We start from the raw sequence: 17,998 nt of genomic DNA, 5'->3' as shown, positions 1-17,998 counted from the left end.
CCCTGTGGGTCAGCACTCTGCGCGGGGCAGCACTCCTGTATGGGGGCAGTACTCTGCGTGGGCCAACACTCTGTGTGGGCCAGCTCACCACACGGGCCAGCTTGCCTTCACCAGGAGACCATGGGCATCAAACCCTGGACCTCTTTTTTTTTTTTAAAGATTTATTTATTTATTTAATTCTCCCCCCACCCCCCACCCCCCACCTCCCCCGTTGTCTGTTCTCTGTGTCTATTTGCTGCATCTTGTTTCTTTGTCCGCTTCTGTTGTCGTCAGCGGCACGGGAAGTGTGGGCGGCACCATTCCTGGGCAGGCTGCACTTTCTTTTGCGCTGGGCAGCTCTCCTTACAGGGCGCACTCCTTGCGCGTGGGGCTCCCCCATGCGGGGGACACTCCTGTGTGGCACGGCACTCTTTGCGCGCATCAGCGCTGAGCATGGGCCAGCTCCACACAGGTCAAGGAGGCCCGGGGTTTGAACCGCGGACCTCCCATGTGGTAGACGGACACCCTAACCGCTGGGCCAAGTCCGTTTCCCAAACCCTGGACCTCTTATATGGTAGACAGGAGCCCAATTCTTAAGCCACATCTGCTTCCCAGTTCTTTCTTCTTAAGACCATCAATTGATTGGATGATGCCTGCCCATATTATTGCGGGTAATTTTTACTTGAAGGCAATGGACTGTAGATGCTAATCACATCTACAAAATATCTCTACAGCAACATCTGGGTCAGTGTTTGACCAAACAACTGGGCACCATAACCTAGATAAGTTGACACACAAAATTAACCATAACAGCAAGCATAATGCAAGCAGAGACTTGAAAAGTGCTTGCACAGTGAATTTTATCCTTTTAGAATTCTTCTTTTTGGAAGCTACTTCCTATATGATAAAGATGCTCAGGCTAGAACACTGAACGACAAGTGGCCGTGTGGAGAGAGGCTGTGCAGCTTGGGAGACCATCTTGGACATTCCAGCATCAGCTGACAACCCAGATGAGTGAAGACACATGAGTGACCTCAGATACACCTAGTGGGGAAGAATTATCCAGCTTGGCCCAATCACCCCATAGGGTCATGAGAAATTTAAAAAAATGTTTTCTAACTATGTGTTGGAGTTGTTTGCTATTGGGCATAAATGCTTGATTTACTTTCTCCAGAGAGAAACTGTCTTGTGCAGCCAATCTTTGAAGAACCGATATCTCACTGTGCTGTTTTGACTAATAAATAATTTCTTCAAGTGCTTCCTTATGGGGCTCAAATAATTTTTTCTCTTTCTTCTGAAGGAAAAGAACCCCAAAACATTCCTTAGGATTATGTTCATATTTTGACTAACCAACTTAAATTAATTTTATAATCCAGGTTTTCCTATACTTCATTATTACGTGCCTTGATCTTTTTATTTCCATGCTTGTGTCATGGGATAGTTTTCAGTCAAATGACTTGTGTTCAGAAATGCCAGGATGATGTTTCTAACATTATCCCAGGGATTCCATCAGTTCTTGCTTAATGAAAGTGCAAAAAACAAACAAACAAACAAACAAAAAACCCAAAAAACAAAACATAAAAATGGAGTGCAAATCCAATACTCTGTGACTAGCCTGCCCCAGTCACCACCTTCTGCCTACTGTTGCCTTTAATTGCTCTTCAAGGACAAGGATCAAGCAGGTCAGCCAACATGTGGGCTTATCATCTCTGCTGCTTTAACTTTTTAAAGACTCCTTGTAATATTGGCAAGCGAGTTAGAGTTCCACAACTATTCCTTTGACTGCGAAACACACAGGACCTTGCTCCTGACTAGTTTATTATTTTTCCACACACAAATGGCTTTTCTTTGCAAAATGTGCTTGGGGCAGGGGTCCAACCCAACCAAATTCCCATACTTTTTACCCACTTCTCTTCCCTATAAAGGAAAATCATTTTAACAGGCAAAACCAGGTAAAATTAGGGAACTTCTCACACTACCATTTCCAACCTGGTTGCCATGTGTTTATTAGGAAAATGACTTGTTTGAGACTAAATTGGGACTATAAAATTATCCTATAGAAATATGACATTTCTATGTTGCAAATGCATTTCATCTTTTTTCCCCTTCAAGCTTAAGATCTTCATTCCAATGGGGCTGAATTATAATTTTTTATGTAAGCCCGTGATTTCCAAGTTCACCAATGCACTGAAGCAGTTCTTTATTTTAGGTTTGGGATCATCCATTATAATTTCTACCATGCACAAGCTGAAGAGGGTCTTTGGAATTATCATTTGATACTGTCTGATCCCAGTGCTTAACTCTACTACTTGCAGATTGTGGTAAGGGTGGTGATGATGTTTATACATTGATGGCTATTTTCCCAGTTTGACTGTGTCACAGCTCTGGTCCCTTTCAGAAAAGTAGCTGCAAGTTTTCTAGCTGATTGATCACCAAGAGCTATGGCTGCTGGAAGAAAGTTCTTTCAGGTGTGAAGGTGTGTTATTACATATCACTCTTTCTTTCCAGGAATCAGAATGAATTTACACTGAGTGGTCACTCAAAAACAGGATCTTATAACTAAAGGCATATGAGTGAAGACAAGCTAACCTGCCACTCCTCCAAAAGTATTCAGCTATTCTGATTTTCAACCCCCCTATATTTTTTCCCCTTGGAATCAGTGTTCATCAATTTCTGAATGAATGATTCTGTTTGAAATCAAGATGTCATGGCTTTGAGTAACTTTTAAAATACTCCATTCGTATGCTTCTAATCCCCAAACAATCATACTGTTGAGGAAACAATGCCACTGTCCCAATATATATCCTTTCATCATGCTATCTTTGGCAGATTCTTTACCCAAATTTAGAGTGACGTTTCTTACATTCTTACATCCATAATGAAGACATCATTTAAAAAAGACCCATCACAAGAGGGGAGCACCATGATAGGCTTCTTCTAGTATCTTCATATCAATATGATCCAAATTGTGGACCAGTGATAGTGTCATATTTCAGCAACCTTTTATGAGTAGACATGGCCCACTTTTGCAAAGATTGTAAAATTCAGGTTTAAATATCTAAGTAGAGAACCATATGGTCTATAACTTATCTATGATGGAAAATCTTTTCCAGCTATTTGATGGGTCCAGGAAAATAATTATTAATGGATTCAAGAACAGCTGAAAGTTTAGGCTTACTGATTTGGAATTTAGATTTGGCTTCAATGGGCAATTATAAATATGCTCTGACTCAAGAATAATCCAACTTTCCCTGGTTGTTACCTCTGTAAATCTAGAGGTCCCCAGAATTTAGTGCATCCTCAAAACTCTCTGAGGTCCCACTTTATCCACACATAACATCATATGATAGGATGAATGCCAACATTTTGAGAATGTCCATGAAGTACCACCATGGCTCAGTGACCGATGAGATGTATATATTTTTTTACAGCTTCTAATAAACATGTAGACTATTAATATATATTTTCTCCTGGACTTAAAAGTAGTACCTGCATTAGTGTGAGAGGGATATTCTCTACTACTTAATGGCCCCCAAGGAAATGGTTTAACTCATTACTAATCTGCAGTGTAGGAGATAACTTTTTTATAGGGTTTATGACACTGTTTATAATTGCAAATGTCATTTGTTTTTAAAAAAGTGTGATTAAATTCCTAAGATGGACTTACATACTTCATTAGTGATTTAGGAGATAATTTTATATTGTTTTATCCCGGGGTCCTCAACTGGGTAGTTGTGCCTTCTAGGGGACATTTGGCAATGTCTTGAAGCAAGTTTGTCATTACTAAGAGGTGCAATTGGCATCCAGTGGGTAGAGGCCAGTGATGCCTCTGAACATCCTACAATGCAATTTACCTCTCCTACCTCTCAAGAAAGAATTATCTGGTTCAAAATGTTAATAGTATCAAGGTTTAGAAACACTGCCCCAGTAGAGGCATGACCACAGTAATCTTTATAGTCTAATGGGATAAGCATTGGACTAGGATTTTGGACTTTTGGTTTGCATGTTTGTTAATAGCCTGAAATTTGTGGGAGGAGAGCTTAACTTAGTTCACTTGTTTATAAAGGGGTAGCTTATTGGCCATTGTTGCCTTACAAAGGTGAGATAATCATGCAGATATAAAAATGGAGTGATTTTACACTTCATGTGACTCTATCAGTGATTTTGATACTGACATATGAACTGGGCAAGTAGTGGAGAATGTATTGTTCATCTTTAACACATATGGATGAATGATGATATGCGTCTTCTTTTGGTGATGTATGGATTGAGTAATTGGTAATTGCTCCAGCATTCTTCTTTCTGACAGTTCATTTGATCAACAGGGTCACAACCATGCAGGGATTAAATCCTATTCTTTCCATTCTACTTTGGGGCACTAAGGGGAGGAAAAGTTCCCTATGTGTTCATGTATTGGTATATTCTACTGATAAAGCAAGACCACACACTCTACTGTTTTGGCACTTGTAGAATAGTGTAAGTGTCTTGCTGTGGCATTTTAATGGGAACTGCCAAACAGTGTAGAGTTGGTAATTGGTGCTTAGCATATGGGACAAATTGAGGAAACCATTCCAGTTAAGCTTTTTCAGAGTAGGTTTTCCTTTATGGCCAAATGTTAATGCTTAAAAATATACTAATTCAGCTTTTCTACGTAAAAGCTAAATGAAGATCTAATACCCAAGTATAGATTTTTCTCACATACGGTTTCCTCTTCTGACATAAATCTGGGACTAGAATGAAGCCATAGCCTTTTAGCTATTTGGGTGACTGCATGAGAACTGTCTATAGCATTCTCAATTACAACAAATTTTGTATTCCCTGTATGATAAGCTGGATACTGTGTTCATTCTGAGACAAACTCATCATTGCTTTTAGAACGAAAATAACAAAATATCCCAAGCTCTGATCATCCTATGTAAACAACGTTTAAGCTTAAATTTCAGATAGAAAGACAAAATTTTGCAAAGAAGAACCCTCTTCTTGCCCTACCCTATCCAGATGTCCTGGCCATGTACCCCTTGGATTGCTTACTTGCTTGAGCTCCCAGACATTCCTTGCCTTCTAAAAATTGTTTGCCTAAAATGGTTACAATCTGATAAGAAAAGGTTAAAAACGTGTAGATATCTCATAAGTCACATTTTCAATGCTGTTAATTAGAGCAGTTGTATTCTGTCACTTTGGAGGTCTTAGACGCCTACCCTAATCTGCTCAATAGTTTGATTCAATTTCCACTTTGGTTGATTCATTTATGGGGAATATTGTAAGAAGTAACAGGATACAAATCTCAACTCTCCTTTCTTCTGAGCAGATAATGATTATACCATAACAGCTCTGCCCCCTCCTATGTAGCTGCTTGAGATATTCCAGGACAGCACTTTTTCCTTGCAGCTTCTTTTTCATTCATCTTTCCTAAGATCTCTTCTATTATTGCTCTTATGTGTGCATAAATTAGAAGGGAAAGATCAGCATCTGCCAACATTCTTACTTTATAGCCTTTGTATTTGGATGTGAAGAAAACAGCTATATATATTTTCCCCTTCTTTTTTCTCTCCTCCCTGGCAAGAATTCTAAGCAGACCTTTTTTGGAAATGGATCTCCAAAGTTCTGGGGAACCTCATCATTCTATAGGTAACCCTCACGTAGCTTGGAAGCTGTGGTCTCACTTCAGCATGGTGTTGCAATAAGTCCTGCACTTAAAATTATTCAAAAGCAATTTAAATATTACTGCAGGTTTATGTGATCACATTATTTACAACTTAGGAACAGTTCTTGAAATGTTTTCTCCCATTTACTTCACTCTTAATAGCCCTCATACTTTACGGCACCCCTGCGGCATGAATTTTGTACCTCAGGGAGAAAAACATGTTTTAATCTTAATCCCATTCCTTGGCTGTGAACCCATTGTAATAGGAGCTTTTGAAGAGATTATTTTTAGTAAGATATGGTCAACTGAATCAGGTTGGACTTTAATTCTATAACTTGAGGCCTTATAGAGAGGAAGCCATGAGGAGGAACCAGCGAGCTGGAAGCAGGAAGTTGGCAGGCAAGGAAACCTTAAGAGAAAGAGGAGGACATTGCAGTGTGGCATGAGGCAGGAATTTAAGCCAGAGAATGCCAAAGATCACTAGCTGCAAGCACAAGAATGGGGAGAAAACATCACCTTGCCAACACCTCTATTTTGTAATTCTCCTAGTTTCAAAACCGTGAGTTAATAAATTCTTGTTGTTTAAGGCAACCCATTGTGTGGTATTTGTCATAGCAGCTTGGAAACGAAGAGAACCCTTAAATATTTCTCAGCAACTACTCCAAGCTTTCCCAAACTCTTACATAGCCTACTTCTCTTGCTTCTTTGCTCCTCTTCCTGACTCACTGCCTTATTAGGTAGATCAATTTAGTCTCCCTGATGTCTTTTTATTTTTTCAGCTGGAAATATTTTTTCTGTAGTCCTTGCAGCAAAAGAGGATGTAAAACCTGAACTCTATAGCAAGAATCCTTTCTTAGAAGGCAGGTGAGGGTTGCAAACATGTAACTTAATACTTTTTTTCTTTTATCCCCATCATGTAGTATTTATAAAATGGTAATAGTATGGTCTTTTTAAAAAAAATTTTGTCCTTTTTTTAAAGATACATAGATCACACAAAATGTTACATTAAAAAATATAAGAGGTTCCCATATACCCCACTCCCCACCACCACCCTCACTCCTCCCACACCAACAACCTCTTTCATTAGTGTGGCACATTCATTGCATTTGATGAATACATTTTGGAACACTGCTACAATACATGGACTACAGTTTACATTGTAAACTATAGTTTACACTCTCCTCTAGTCGATTCAGTGGCTTATGGCAGGATACGTAATGCCCTGCTTCTGTCTCTGCAGTATCATTCAGGACAACTCCAAGTCCTGAAAATGTCTCCATATCACACCTCTTCTTTCCTCACCCTGCCCTCGGCAACTCCTATGGCCACTGTCTCTACATCAATAATGCAATCTCTTGCATTGCTAGAGTTACAATAATTCTATTCTACTGCTTGCAGTTGAGGACTCTCTTGGTTCTCTGGCATGGTGGTTGACCATCCTCACCTCCCTGTTAACTGACCTGGGTAAGTCCAACAAACCAGAGAGTAGGTGTTGCAACTCTGCTGAGGCTCAGGGCCCAGCTGGCACATTGATAGTCCAGAGATTCAAGTCTCCTGAGCATATAACAACCCCAGCTCCAACCACAGGTTCTGTAAAAGTGACAGAAGAGGTATGTGTAGCAAGGTCACATCTGAGTCCAACTCTATCACATTCAGGGGCACAAATTCCAAAGTAGGGCCTACTGGCAAGGCACTGAACTCCAGAGCCATCTGTCATGACTGTAGGACCTGGGTATCTCAGTAGCCCTCAGGAGCACCACTACCTGGGGTTCTATCTACTTTGGCTATCTCTGGGATCCTACAGAGATGTGCATAAGCATGACCCCTCTGCTGACCTCCCAACTCATTTTGAAGTCTCTTAGCCATATAAACTCATTTGTCTTTGCCATTTCCCCTTTTATTCAAGGTCTTTTTCTAGTTGCATCACCAGCTGGTGCATGGTAGTAATCCTTTGGTGCCAGAGAGGTTCATCCCTGGGAGCCATGTCCCACACTGGGAGGAAGGTAATGCATTTACATGCTGAGTTTGGCTTAGAGAGTAGCCACATTTGAGAAACAGGGAGGCTTTCAGGGGGTAACTCTTAGGCACCCTGTTCCTCTTGGCCTAGCTGAAATTTCAAGCACACAGGCTCATAAGCATAGTCATCAGTACTGTATGGTTCTTGATTACCAAGAACCACTGAAATTTAGAGACAAGGACTCTTTCCACTACTAGAAATTTGTGGTTTAATTCTTAATCCCTTACAAATCCCCAAATGTTCCTCTATATATTCAATAAAAAAAGCCCATCAATTCCTCTTCCTGGACATCTCAAATCTCTGTGCATTAGTCCAGGCCATCATCAACCCTCGATGAGATAACTTCACTCTCCATACTATAGCTGGAGTGATTTTATTGTTCAAATTCCTCTCAATCGTAAACATGATCTCACACACTCTTGCTTAAACTCTTTCATTGCTTCCTGTTGCCTTTGGAATGATGTCCAAACACATCAACCAACTTTTGATGTACTCTACCATCAGATTCTTTCTGATGGTATTTCTCTATTGTCCTCTGCTCTCTAGTCATTTTAATTTCCTTTCAGCCATGGATTGCCCTACTTTCTCTTACCTCTTAGACTTCCCACATGTTGGTCTTGCTGATAAGACATTCTTCATTCCCCACCCCCTTCACATTGCCAAGTTCTTTTCCTACGTCAAATCATGGCTTAGAAATCATTTTCTGGGAAGCAGATATGGCTCAACCAATTGGGTTCCCATCTACCATATAGGAGGACCAGCGTTTGATGCCTAGGGCCTCCTGGTGAGGGCAAAACTGGCCCACATGGTGAGCTGGCCCATGTGGAGTGCCGGCCCATGCTGGAATACCACCCCATTCAGGAGTGCTCCCCTGCATGGGAATGTTGCCCAGCATGGGAAATCCACCTCGCACAGGAGTGCCAGCCAACACTGAGAACTGGCACAGCAAGATGATTCAACAGGAGGCACAGTGGAGAGAAAATACAGAGACATAGTGGAACAGGGAGTTGAGGTGGTACAAGAGAGTAAGCACTCTCTCCCACTCTGGAAATTCCCAGGATTGGTTCCTGGAGCTGCTTAATGAGAATATAAGCAGACACAGAAGAACACATAGTGAATGGACACAGAGAACAGACAATGGGGGGAATGGGGTGGGAGTGGGGAATAAATAAATCTTTTAAAAAATCATTTTCTCCAGGACTCCCTCCTTGACCCTCCCCTCTGTGGACTTCATTAGGAGGCCCTGCAGTGCATTTCTTTAGCACCTCCACTTACCATTCTGCTTAATGTTTGGCTCATAAAGTCCGAACTTCAGATTGTCTTGCCCAGCGTTATATTCCACATTGCATGACTTGTAGTAGGTGCTCAAAACGTATTTTTTAATGCTTATTGAATGAAGGAATTAAATTTGTTGAGCATTTATTATGTGCATTACTTATAAAGCTAAGAAAAGCACCTCTCAAATGGTAAATTCCTCCATTGGAGTGACTCTGCACACACTCCATAGTGATATGGGCTAAGTTTTTGCTCTGTCCTTCATACACATTCTTACATTTTCTTTTTAAACTATTAATGATGATGATGAATATAAAGCTAGCTCTTCTTACTATGTGTCAAATCTTGTTCTATATGCTTTGCATGAATAACCTTATTTAATTCTCACCCTAAATATTTCTTTTTTAGTAGGTTTTAAATTAGAACTACTATTATCTCCATTTTATAGAAGAGGAAGTTGAGGTTTAGGCAAGTCATACAGTAAGTAGTGGAGCAAATATTAAAGCATAGGTATTTTGAGTCTACTCTGTTAAATTGGTTTCATTGAAGTGAAGTTGGTGGAGTGGCTTTGAGCACTATGATGAATGTGATGATAATCATAAAACCCTACCACTGTACATATTTAGCAAACATATCTCCTTTGCTCCTTACAACAGTACCGTCACTCATATGAAGTAGGTTTCAATTAATTTCTTCAATTGCTGGTAAAACTAAAAGACAAACTAGTTAGATAATGTCAAAAGTTGAATAGCTAATGAGAAATGAATGGGGCTCCAGGACTCAGCTCTCGACTAGTCAACTGTCTTCATTGACTCTCTGTGGCCTTGAGAGTAAGCACAAATGTTTTAACAAGGTGATCAGGACTCTTCAAGCCTCATCTTTCACAAATTTTCCCAGACCAGATCACATGTCACTTTTTTATATACTCAATATACATTCAATTTAACTCTTGATTCACCCTGTGTTTTGACCCCAAAACAAGGAGAGGCAGATGGATGACAGGATTTTTGTTTTTGTTTTTGTTTTTAAAAACAATGAAGCTTTGCCTGGATCCACTTAGACAAGTGAGACTTATAAGTTGTGATGTGTAAAATGGGACAACTGTAGCATTTCTGCTTTCTGGCCCACAATCCAAATCTGAATTTGAATAGGCTTTTCATTCCACATCTTTTGATTTATAATTTATTTATTCTGATAGCCATACTCTTGAAAGTGACAACTGGACAGTAACTATGCAGAAGCACAAGGGTGAAAACAGACTGCTTCTTCAGTCCCTAATTGAAACATCGTAAGCTTTCAGACACATTAATAGGCAACATCTGCTAAAATCAAAAGAAAGAGTGAAAAACAGGATATGAGGCTTTGGGGAATAACGTGAAGGGTATCCAGCATGAACAAAGCTCCCATGACTGGGGTAACTGAGGCCAAGTGACTTGGTTAAACAAAATAAAAACAACTGACAAGAAACTGTTGAACTGGATCATAATTTTATTCATTTTTCTTCATTCCTTTTAGCTGAATAGATAATACTGTATTGAGAAACACATAAAATGGTTTTGAGTTAAAGAGGAGAGCCAGTTAGGACATTTGGTCTTCAAGGAACTACATTGAAAAGGGCTGGAATATAATTCACTTTACTTTCCCTCTTTATTATGAAGACTGTTTGAAATAGAGAAAAAATAGACATTAAAAATCACGATGACCTTTCTACAATCTCATAATAACTTCTGTATCAAAAAGCGTTCTCTAGGAAAACAGAACCTGTAGGAGATAAACATATATACATATATTATGTAAATATTATGAGAATTTTAAAAATAAGAACTGGCTCATGCAACTGTGGGGACTGGCAAGTCCAAATTCTGTAGGGCAGACTGCAAGCTGGGAACCCAGGGAAGGTTTTTGATGAATTTCCCAGGAGAAGCTGGCTGGCTGAAGTAGAGATGGAAATTTTCCCTTCTGAACACTGAAATCAACACTTCTTCTTTTAAGGCCTTCATCTGATTGGATGAGACATCTCTCATTGTTGAAGGCAATCCCCTCATTTATTGTAGATGTATTCAGGCATAGATACAATCAGCTTACTGATGATTTAAATCCATGAAATATCCTTACAGTAACAATCAGACCAGTGCTTGCTTGACCAAACAACTGCACACCATAACCTGACCAAGTTGACAGATGAACTTAACCATCACAACTTCTAAATAAATGAATATCATTAATGAGATTTTTATTCAGTTAGGAAGAAAAATCCACAACCATGAAAGTAGGCCATGAAGTCTTCAAATATTTTTCAAAAGTCCTTGTAGAACTGATATTTTTTTAGTTTTATTTACTGAAAAGACTGAATGGCTTCCTGACATCATCCTATCTCTGGCAGATTGGCAGACTTCTACAAGAAACTAAAAACCGGTTATATCATGTAGAATGATGATTCTATTGTGTGGTATAATGCACGTACTTGTGGCCATGTATTTCCCTCATGATCATTCAGAGGAAACTATTTTGGCTTCGATGGGGTAACTTTTTCAGATTCAGGGTGAAGGTGATGTTGGTTAGAGGTTAAGTTATGATTTACCCAAGAAACAGTAAACTCTTTCTGTAAGGGGCCAGATGGTAAATATTTTGAGCTTTCTGGGTATACGATCTCTGTCACAACTACTTAATTTTGCCAGTGTAGTAGAAACAGAGCCATCGACAATAAGTACATGAATGGGCATACGTGTTTTCCAATATGACTTTATTTATAAAAAGAGGCAGTGGACTGAACCATGAGTCACAGCTTGCTGACCCCTGGCTGATGCTAAATATTTCCTACTATTTTAATGAAATTATCTCCTTAGAGTCTGGGCTAGGTTTAATTAATTTTTTTTCTAGTTTATTATATTGGTTGAAGTGGCTACGTGTCATAAAGTGGCCAAAGTACTTGCTTTCTGATTATGAATGACAGAATTTGTAAAATGTTACTGGAGGTGCTGGGCTGTTTTGTTCTCTTAGCTTTCAACCAAATGCCAAAACTTCACTATGATTTCCTAATGTCGAAGTGAACTCAGGCTGAGGCAGTCTGATTTTGGATGCCATTCCAAGGCAGTTAGGAACCAAAGGGCCAGCAATACCTTATTATAAGGTGGTCTTATCAGGCATGGACCGCAAAGGCATTTTTCTTAAGTAAAGATGTTTTAACGTTGAGGGCTATTTTTCTTGGGGGGGATAATACTTGAGGAACACAGTATTTTTCTTTCAAGTGTTTTTGGGTGGAAAAGGAATAGACCACTTTATATTTCCTGATCTGCAGTCAGCCTATAATGCCTGGACTTCACCTACACAGGTGATTGAGTGGTTTCCTCTATGCCCCATAGCAGAGCATCTGTCTCTTATTTTCATTTAGCCCTTAGGGATGGGACTAACCCTGCCTACTTTCCTCCTCAGCTCCTGCGGAGTAGTTGGGCCTCTGGATGCTTTCTAGGAGATCAGTAACTCATGATGCTGTCCCTGGTGCTTTTCCTGCAACAGGTATGTGTTCTTTCTGCCACAGATACCTCACTGAAAGTGAGACGCAACTTTCCCTACAGATGGGGCATGGCTTTTTTTAAATTTATTTTTTGGGTTATACATATGTTTTTTTAAAAAAGATTTATTTATTTAGTTTATTTCCTGCCACCCCCCCCACCAGTTGTCAGCTCTTTGTGTCCATTTGCTGTGTGTTCTTCTGTGTCCACTTGTATTCTTGTCAGTGGCACCAGGAATCTGTGTCTCTTTTTGTTGCGTCATCTTGCTGCATCAGCTCTTCGTGTGTGCGGCACCACTCCTGGGCAGGCTGCACTTTTTATGTGTGGGGTGGCTGTCCTTGCAGGGCGCACTCCTTGCGTGTGGGGCTCCCTTACGTGGGGGACACCCCTGCGTGGCACAGCACTCCTTGCGCGCATCAGCACTGCGTGTGGCTCAACTCACCACATGGGTCAGGAGGTCATGGGTTTGAACCCTGGACCTTCCATGTGGTAGGTGGACACTCTTATCAGTTGAGCCAAATCTGCTTCCTGGGGCATGGTTTTGAAAGCTTTGGAAAAGGGAGGTTTCTCTTGTTTTCTCTCTTTCGAATTGCCCTTGTCCTCTTGTGACTCTTAGGGGCTGATAACATGTGATCGCTTTGCACCATTAATCACGTTTTCATTCCCAGAGAAGAAAACTATTATATAAAAGACACATGTAGAGTTCAGCAGCAGATCCTGTGTCTAGTAACTCATGTACCATCATAAGAGTCTTGAAAGTCTTTATTGGAATTTGAATTGCATAAGCTTTCTTAGTTCCTTTGAAGTGAATATTCTGAGATTGAATTGACATTAAATCGATGTTTTATAACATAATTGTCTTGCTGGTTGTGGCCACTGCATGTTTCCTGAGAGTATGATGCAGTATATCTTTTCTGCCAATGGCCATCTTACTCCAAGTTGTCACGACACCCTTGTGGAGAAGCACTGACATTCTGCTTGGCATCCCTTACCGTAAACATTCTGCCCAATTCCCAGGCTCCGTGCAACCAGGGGTCCTAGCCAATATCCATTTGTAGGTGATATGACCAGGCACGAGAGGGGCAGTTCTGCTTCGCTGACTCCTCCAGCCTGGCATGTCCTCATCCTTCTCATTTTATCTTTGTGGCAAAGTGTTCAAATAATGAACAAATTAGGCGAGATGATAAACTCTGGCGCGAATTAATTTATTATCAGCTGATTCTATTTGATTTAATTCAACCAATATTACAGAATATGCAATATTATCATGTATAAGACCTTGGGACATAAAAGATGAAGAATAGCTGCTCAAGAAATCATATTCCGAGTATGGGCCATGATGTGAACCAATGTATATGAGGTGCAGAGGTGCCCAAAGATGTACTTACCAAATCCAATGGATGTGTCATGATTCTGGGAACGAGTGTTGTTGGGGGGGGGGAGAGGGGGGGTGGGGGGGTGGGGTTGAATGGGACCTCACATATATATTTTTAATGTAATATTATTACAAAGTCAATAAAAAATAAAAAAATGAAAAAAAAAAAAAAAAAAAAAGAAATCATATTCCCTTGAGAGCCTCTCAAGATTGTATTTTCTTAGACAACTTTTTCCTTTTTTCCTTAGCCCCACCTTTGGCTCTACTGGCCCTTGATGAAAGAAGAGACTCAGATATAAAAGGAAAAAAGCAATTGAACAGACTATGCATATCACTCAATATCAGCAAAAGACCATACAAACTCATCCGTGCATCTCTCCTTGCTCTTCAGTGGAAAATACATACCCTGTAATTTGCCCATGTGTGAGTTACTTGGTCACTGCATTCCTGGGCTGATGACCATGCCACGATGCAGGCCTTGGCAAATATTTTGTGTCCTGAATTTAGCTCTGATGCTTTACAGGAATGCACTTTGGCCCTAAGAGTAATCCAGGCCGCCTGGAAGTGAATCCTTCCTATGAAAGTACAGCAAAGACATTCCAGTTACAAGATTCTGTCTGTCACAGTGGGGGCATGGTCTGAACATTTCCTCCCCTGAGTTGCAGGGTCTTAATCTCCAAGTGCAAGGGTGACAGGCTCATGGCAAAATGGCATTTGCCTCCCACCCCTACCCACCAGGGAAAACTCAATTTCAGAGAAAGGAAATAGTGGGGGAGAAACAGGGAGATTTCCAGTTTTTCTGGAAAAATAAGATAATTTCCTTTGGTGAGAGCTTGGGCTGGAGTAATAGCATGGGTCTTCAAGGCTACTCAATTTTGTTTTTATGCAAATAAAATATAAACCACGACGTTTGTCTGCCCATCTGAGGGGCGTGTGATATAGTAGTAAGTGGGCAGGGGAGGAACTGCTTTGGACAGTGTAGCATCGTAGGGGAGAACTGCTGAGCCCTCCCAGCCCACTGCCCACCGCTGTGCAACCCAAGAGGCACAGACCAACACAGTCATAAAGGACACAGCTGAAAGCTAAGAGTGAGCGGTGACTCTATATCATGTAGTCACCACTTCCCCGCTTTCTCTGTCCCTTCCCTTTCCATTTGTCTCCTTTTCTGAATCTTTGCTTTTGCCGTCTCTCCCTAGGAAACTCTCTCTGTGGGTCTCTCTCTGTGTGAAGTCTCACTTTTTTTTTGAATTATCATTTTATTTCTGGATCAATTTTGGATTTACAGAAATGTTACAAAAGAAGTACAGAGTGTTCTTATACACTCTTCACCTAGCTTCTCCTAATGTACATTTGTCAAATCTAAGAAATTAACCTTGGTACCTAATTACTAATTGACCCACAGAAATGTTCTACCAGTTTTTGTGCCAATATCCTATTTATGTTCCTGGACTCAATCCAGGATACCGTAATGCACTTAGTATATGCCTCTTATTCATTTTACATGTTTGGGTCCTTTTTTCTTTTTTTTCTTAGCTGAGGATGTAACAGTGCTTCTTTGTTGGGTCAGATGCACCCTGGTTTTCTATAAATAGGGTTGACTATATTTCTCAGAGCTCTTCTCTGGGCACATACCAAGAGCATCAAAGATTTACTTTTACCCAAAGACAATGCCCCATAATAACTTTTTCTGATTTTTTTGTCCGTTTGTAGGAAGTGCCTTTTTCTATGTATCTTGCTCTTCCATTCTGTTTCAAACTCAATGGTGATCCAAATTAGGATATAACACTGCTGAAAAAAAACAGTATGTAGAGAAATTAGACCAGATCTAAGGATACTGGATCCCTGAAATTTTTAAAGGTGTGCTTCATTGGGATAGAGAAGTGTTAAGGAGTGTTAGTTAATAAGAATGCATTACAGGATTGCAATGCACAGAGCACACATGAAAGCTGGTATCATCACGTTGTATAACAACAAGGCTGGAAGGAGCCATAGAGCAACCTCATTTACTTCAATCATTTTATGGAAGAGAAAACTGGAGCCAGGGAAGGAATTGTCTTGACCGTGTTCCTATGGAGAGTGAAATCTGGAATCTACTTCCTTGCCCCTCTGGTCGAGTAAGTTTTACATTACTTTTGGCAAAATAAGCCCTGTTATCCAATGATAAATAGCTAACAGATTAATCAAGTCATTTAAAGCAGAGAATCATTAAGATGATGACATGTATATTTTAACATTTTATATTATCTCAAAAAGATATAACTGAACTTATATTGACTTTTTAAACTTATGGCTAAACTAATTAATTTTTTTCAAAGTATGAGTCTGGGAATTAGAGCTCATATTTTCTTCATTATAGAAGTCACAATTTCTGGTTGTATTTCATTAAAGCAGGTCAAGAACAGAAAGATAAATTCTTTATGCAATCTATGCACAGAATTCTTCAAATTTCAGTAAAGTCCCCAATCTTTTACATTTGTTTCACGGATTCTAAATGGAAAGACATTTTTAAGCAACTCTTCTGGTATCAGCTATTTTAAAGACATGTAATTTACATTTCCTAGAGATGGCCTTAATTTTTGAACTATTACATCAGTTTATATAATATTTTGCTAAATTGTGTAGAAACAAATTCAACTGGTGTAAAAATGTTCACATTTAAAAGTAAGAAAGTGACCACTGGTTGTGGATTACAGTCAGCATATTTTACAGAGTATGGGTTAATCTGGGAAGGCAGTTAGATGGAGAAGACCATAATACACCTCATGCATGAAGCCTTTCCCACCTACTTTAATCCACAGATGCCCCCATCTTCTCTGATTTCTTTAGCAGTTATTTACTCTCTCACATTGTAGTTTAACAAAAACTATTTCACTAGATTGCTTTAATAAGCAGATGCCTCATTTTTACCCAAAATATAGCAATTTATGGCAGATACCATGACTTCCATCCTTACTGTGTATCTGTCCAGTCCGTGGGTCAGGGCTGGGCAAAGAAGAGTCACTGAAAATGTACTTGTTGAAGTCAGTTGAATTTGAGGCTGATATTCTCTGGGATCACCCAAGAACCTGTCTGCCTCTTTTACCACTGTCAAAAGCGTCATGTGGGTGTTTCATGAAGAGCTCTTCTACTTGTGGTCCTTTGAAGGGTACATTAGAGAATAGCCTGAATAGACCACCATTATACCAGGGCAAAATCCAGCACCTTATCAGCAAGGAAATCAAGGACAACTTAAGGGTTTGGTGTGTGTCCTCACTCCTCATGGAGAAAGATCTGAACTTGATTTATGGACTTTGAACCTTCCTTGAGAGTGAAGGTTCCTCAATACTAGAATTGAGTCCCAAGGCAAGCTCTGAGAACACTTTCCCACAGGCCTTTATAAACGAATGGATTCATCTCTGTCTGGGATTCTTGGTTCACAAGGCTACAATTCTGCCTTTTAGCCACAGACCCTCTTTGTTTAAATCACCCAGAACAAAAAGACAACTCTTCTCTTATGGAAGGTTTGCAGGAAGAGAGGTTCAACAACCCCCAGAATAGATAGATCATTTTCCTGCTTTATCATCCAAACCTTGAAAAGACCTTCGTTTGTCCAATGGCAAACTCTCCGGATACAATTTAAACATATTTCTTTTGGATGTTTCTCTGTGGACATGGAGCGCAGTTATTTAGTATTGCCCTTATAAAAGAAATCTCCATGGACTTTAGAACTATGTCTGTCACTCTTTCTCTTCTGTAGGTAAAATACCTCTCGTTTCTTTAACCTTTCCTTATAGGAACTCTTTCCCATCCCTTTTTATTACATTGACTGTTCTTCTCTTGACAAAACCGGATGTGGGAGGCAGCAGATTAATTCATGCTGAAGTTTGAGGAGTCTCTGTTGATATGTGGGTTTTGTTCACTGGACACCCAGCAATCTGACTTCATGAACAGCACACACTCTTGGAACATGCAAAGTATGGTGGGAGTCAGGCAAGGGGGCAGGGGCAGGACAGAGCAGGCTACAGCATTTATGAGATGCCCTGCATCTAAAGATTTTTAAAGATGTGTTCCATAGGCTTAAATACAGCGTTTTTAAAAATAGACCAAATGGTTTAAATATGATACTGTTCCTCCACTTTGCAAAAGCTCAGACTTTCCTCTTAAGTATAAAATGTTTCCAACACTGAGCATAGTATCATAAAAATGCAGTTTATAAA

At 39.9% G+C, this 17,998-nt stretch overlaps 1 long non-coding RNA gene across 1 annotated transcript in view; it reads left to right on the top strand.

Moving 5' to 3' along the window:
• Positions 1–14,704, top strand: part of LOC131273101 (uncharacterized) — a 29,122-nt gene extending 14,418 nt beyond the window's left edge. The window contains exons 3-4 of the long non-coding RNA XR_009180251.2: positions 12,348–12,431; positions 14,051–14,704. This is a non-coding gene — a long non-coding RNA (uncharacterized lncRNA). The remainder of the gene's footprint in view (positions 1–12,347; positions 12,432–14,050) is intronic.
• Positions 14,705–17,998: the final 3,294 nt, after the last annotated feature.

Source organism: Dasypus novemcinctus, chromosome 13, assembly GCF_030445035.2.
Source record: "Dasypus novemcinctus isolate mDasNov1 chromosome 13, mDasNov1.1.hap2, whole genome shotgun sequence".
Lineage (NCBI taxonomy): Eukaryota > Metazoa > Chordata > Mammalia > Cingulata > Dasypodidae > Dasypus > Dasypus novemcinctus.
Note: the sequence above shows the minus strand (reverse complement) of the source record. Positions and strands in the feature narration are given on the sequence as shown.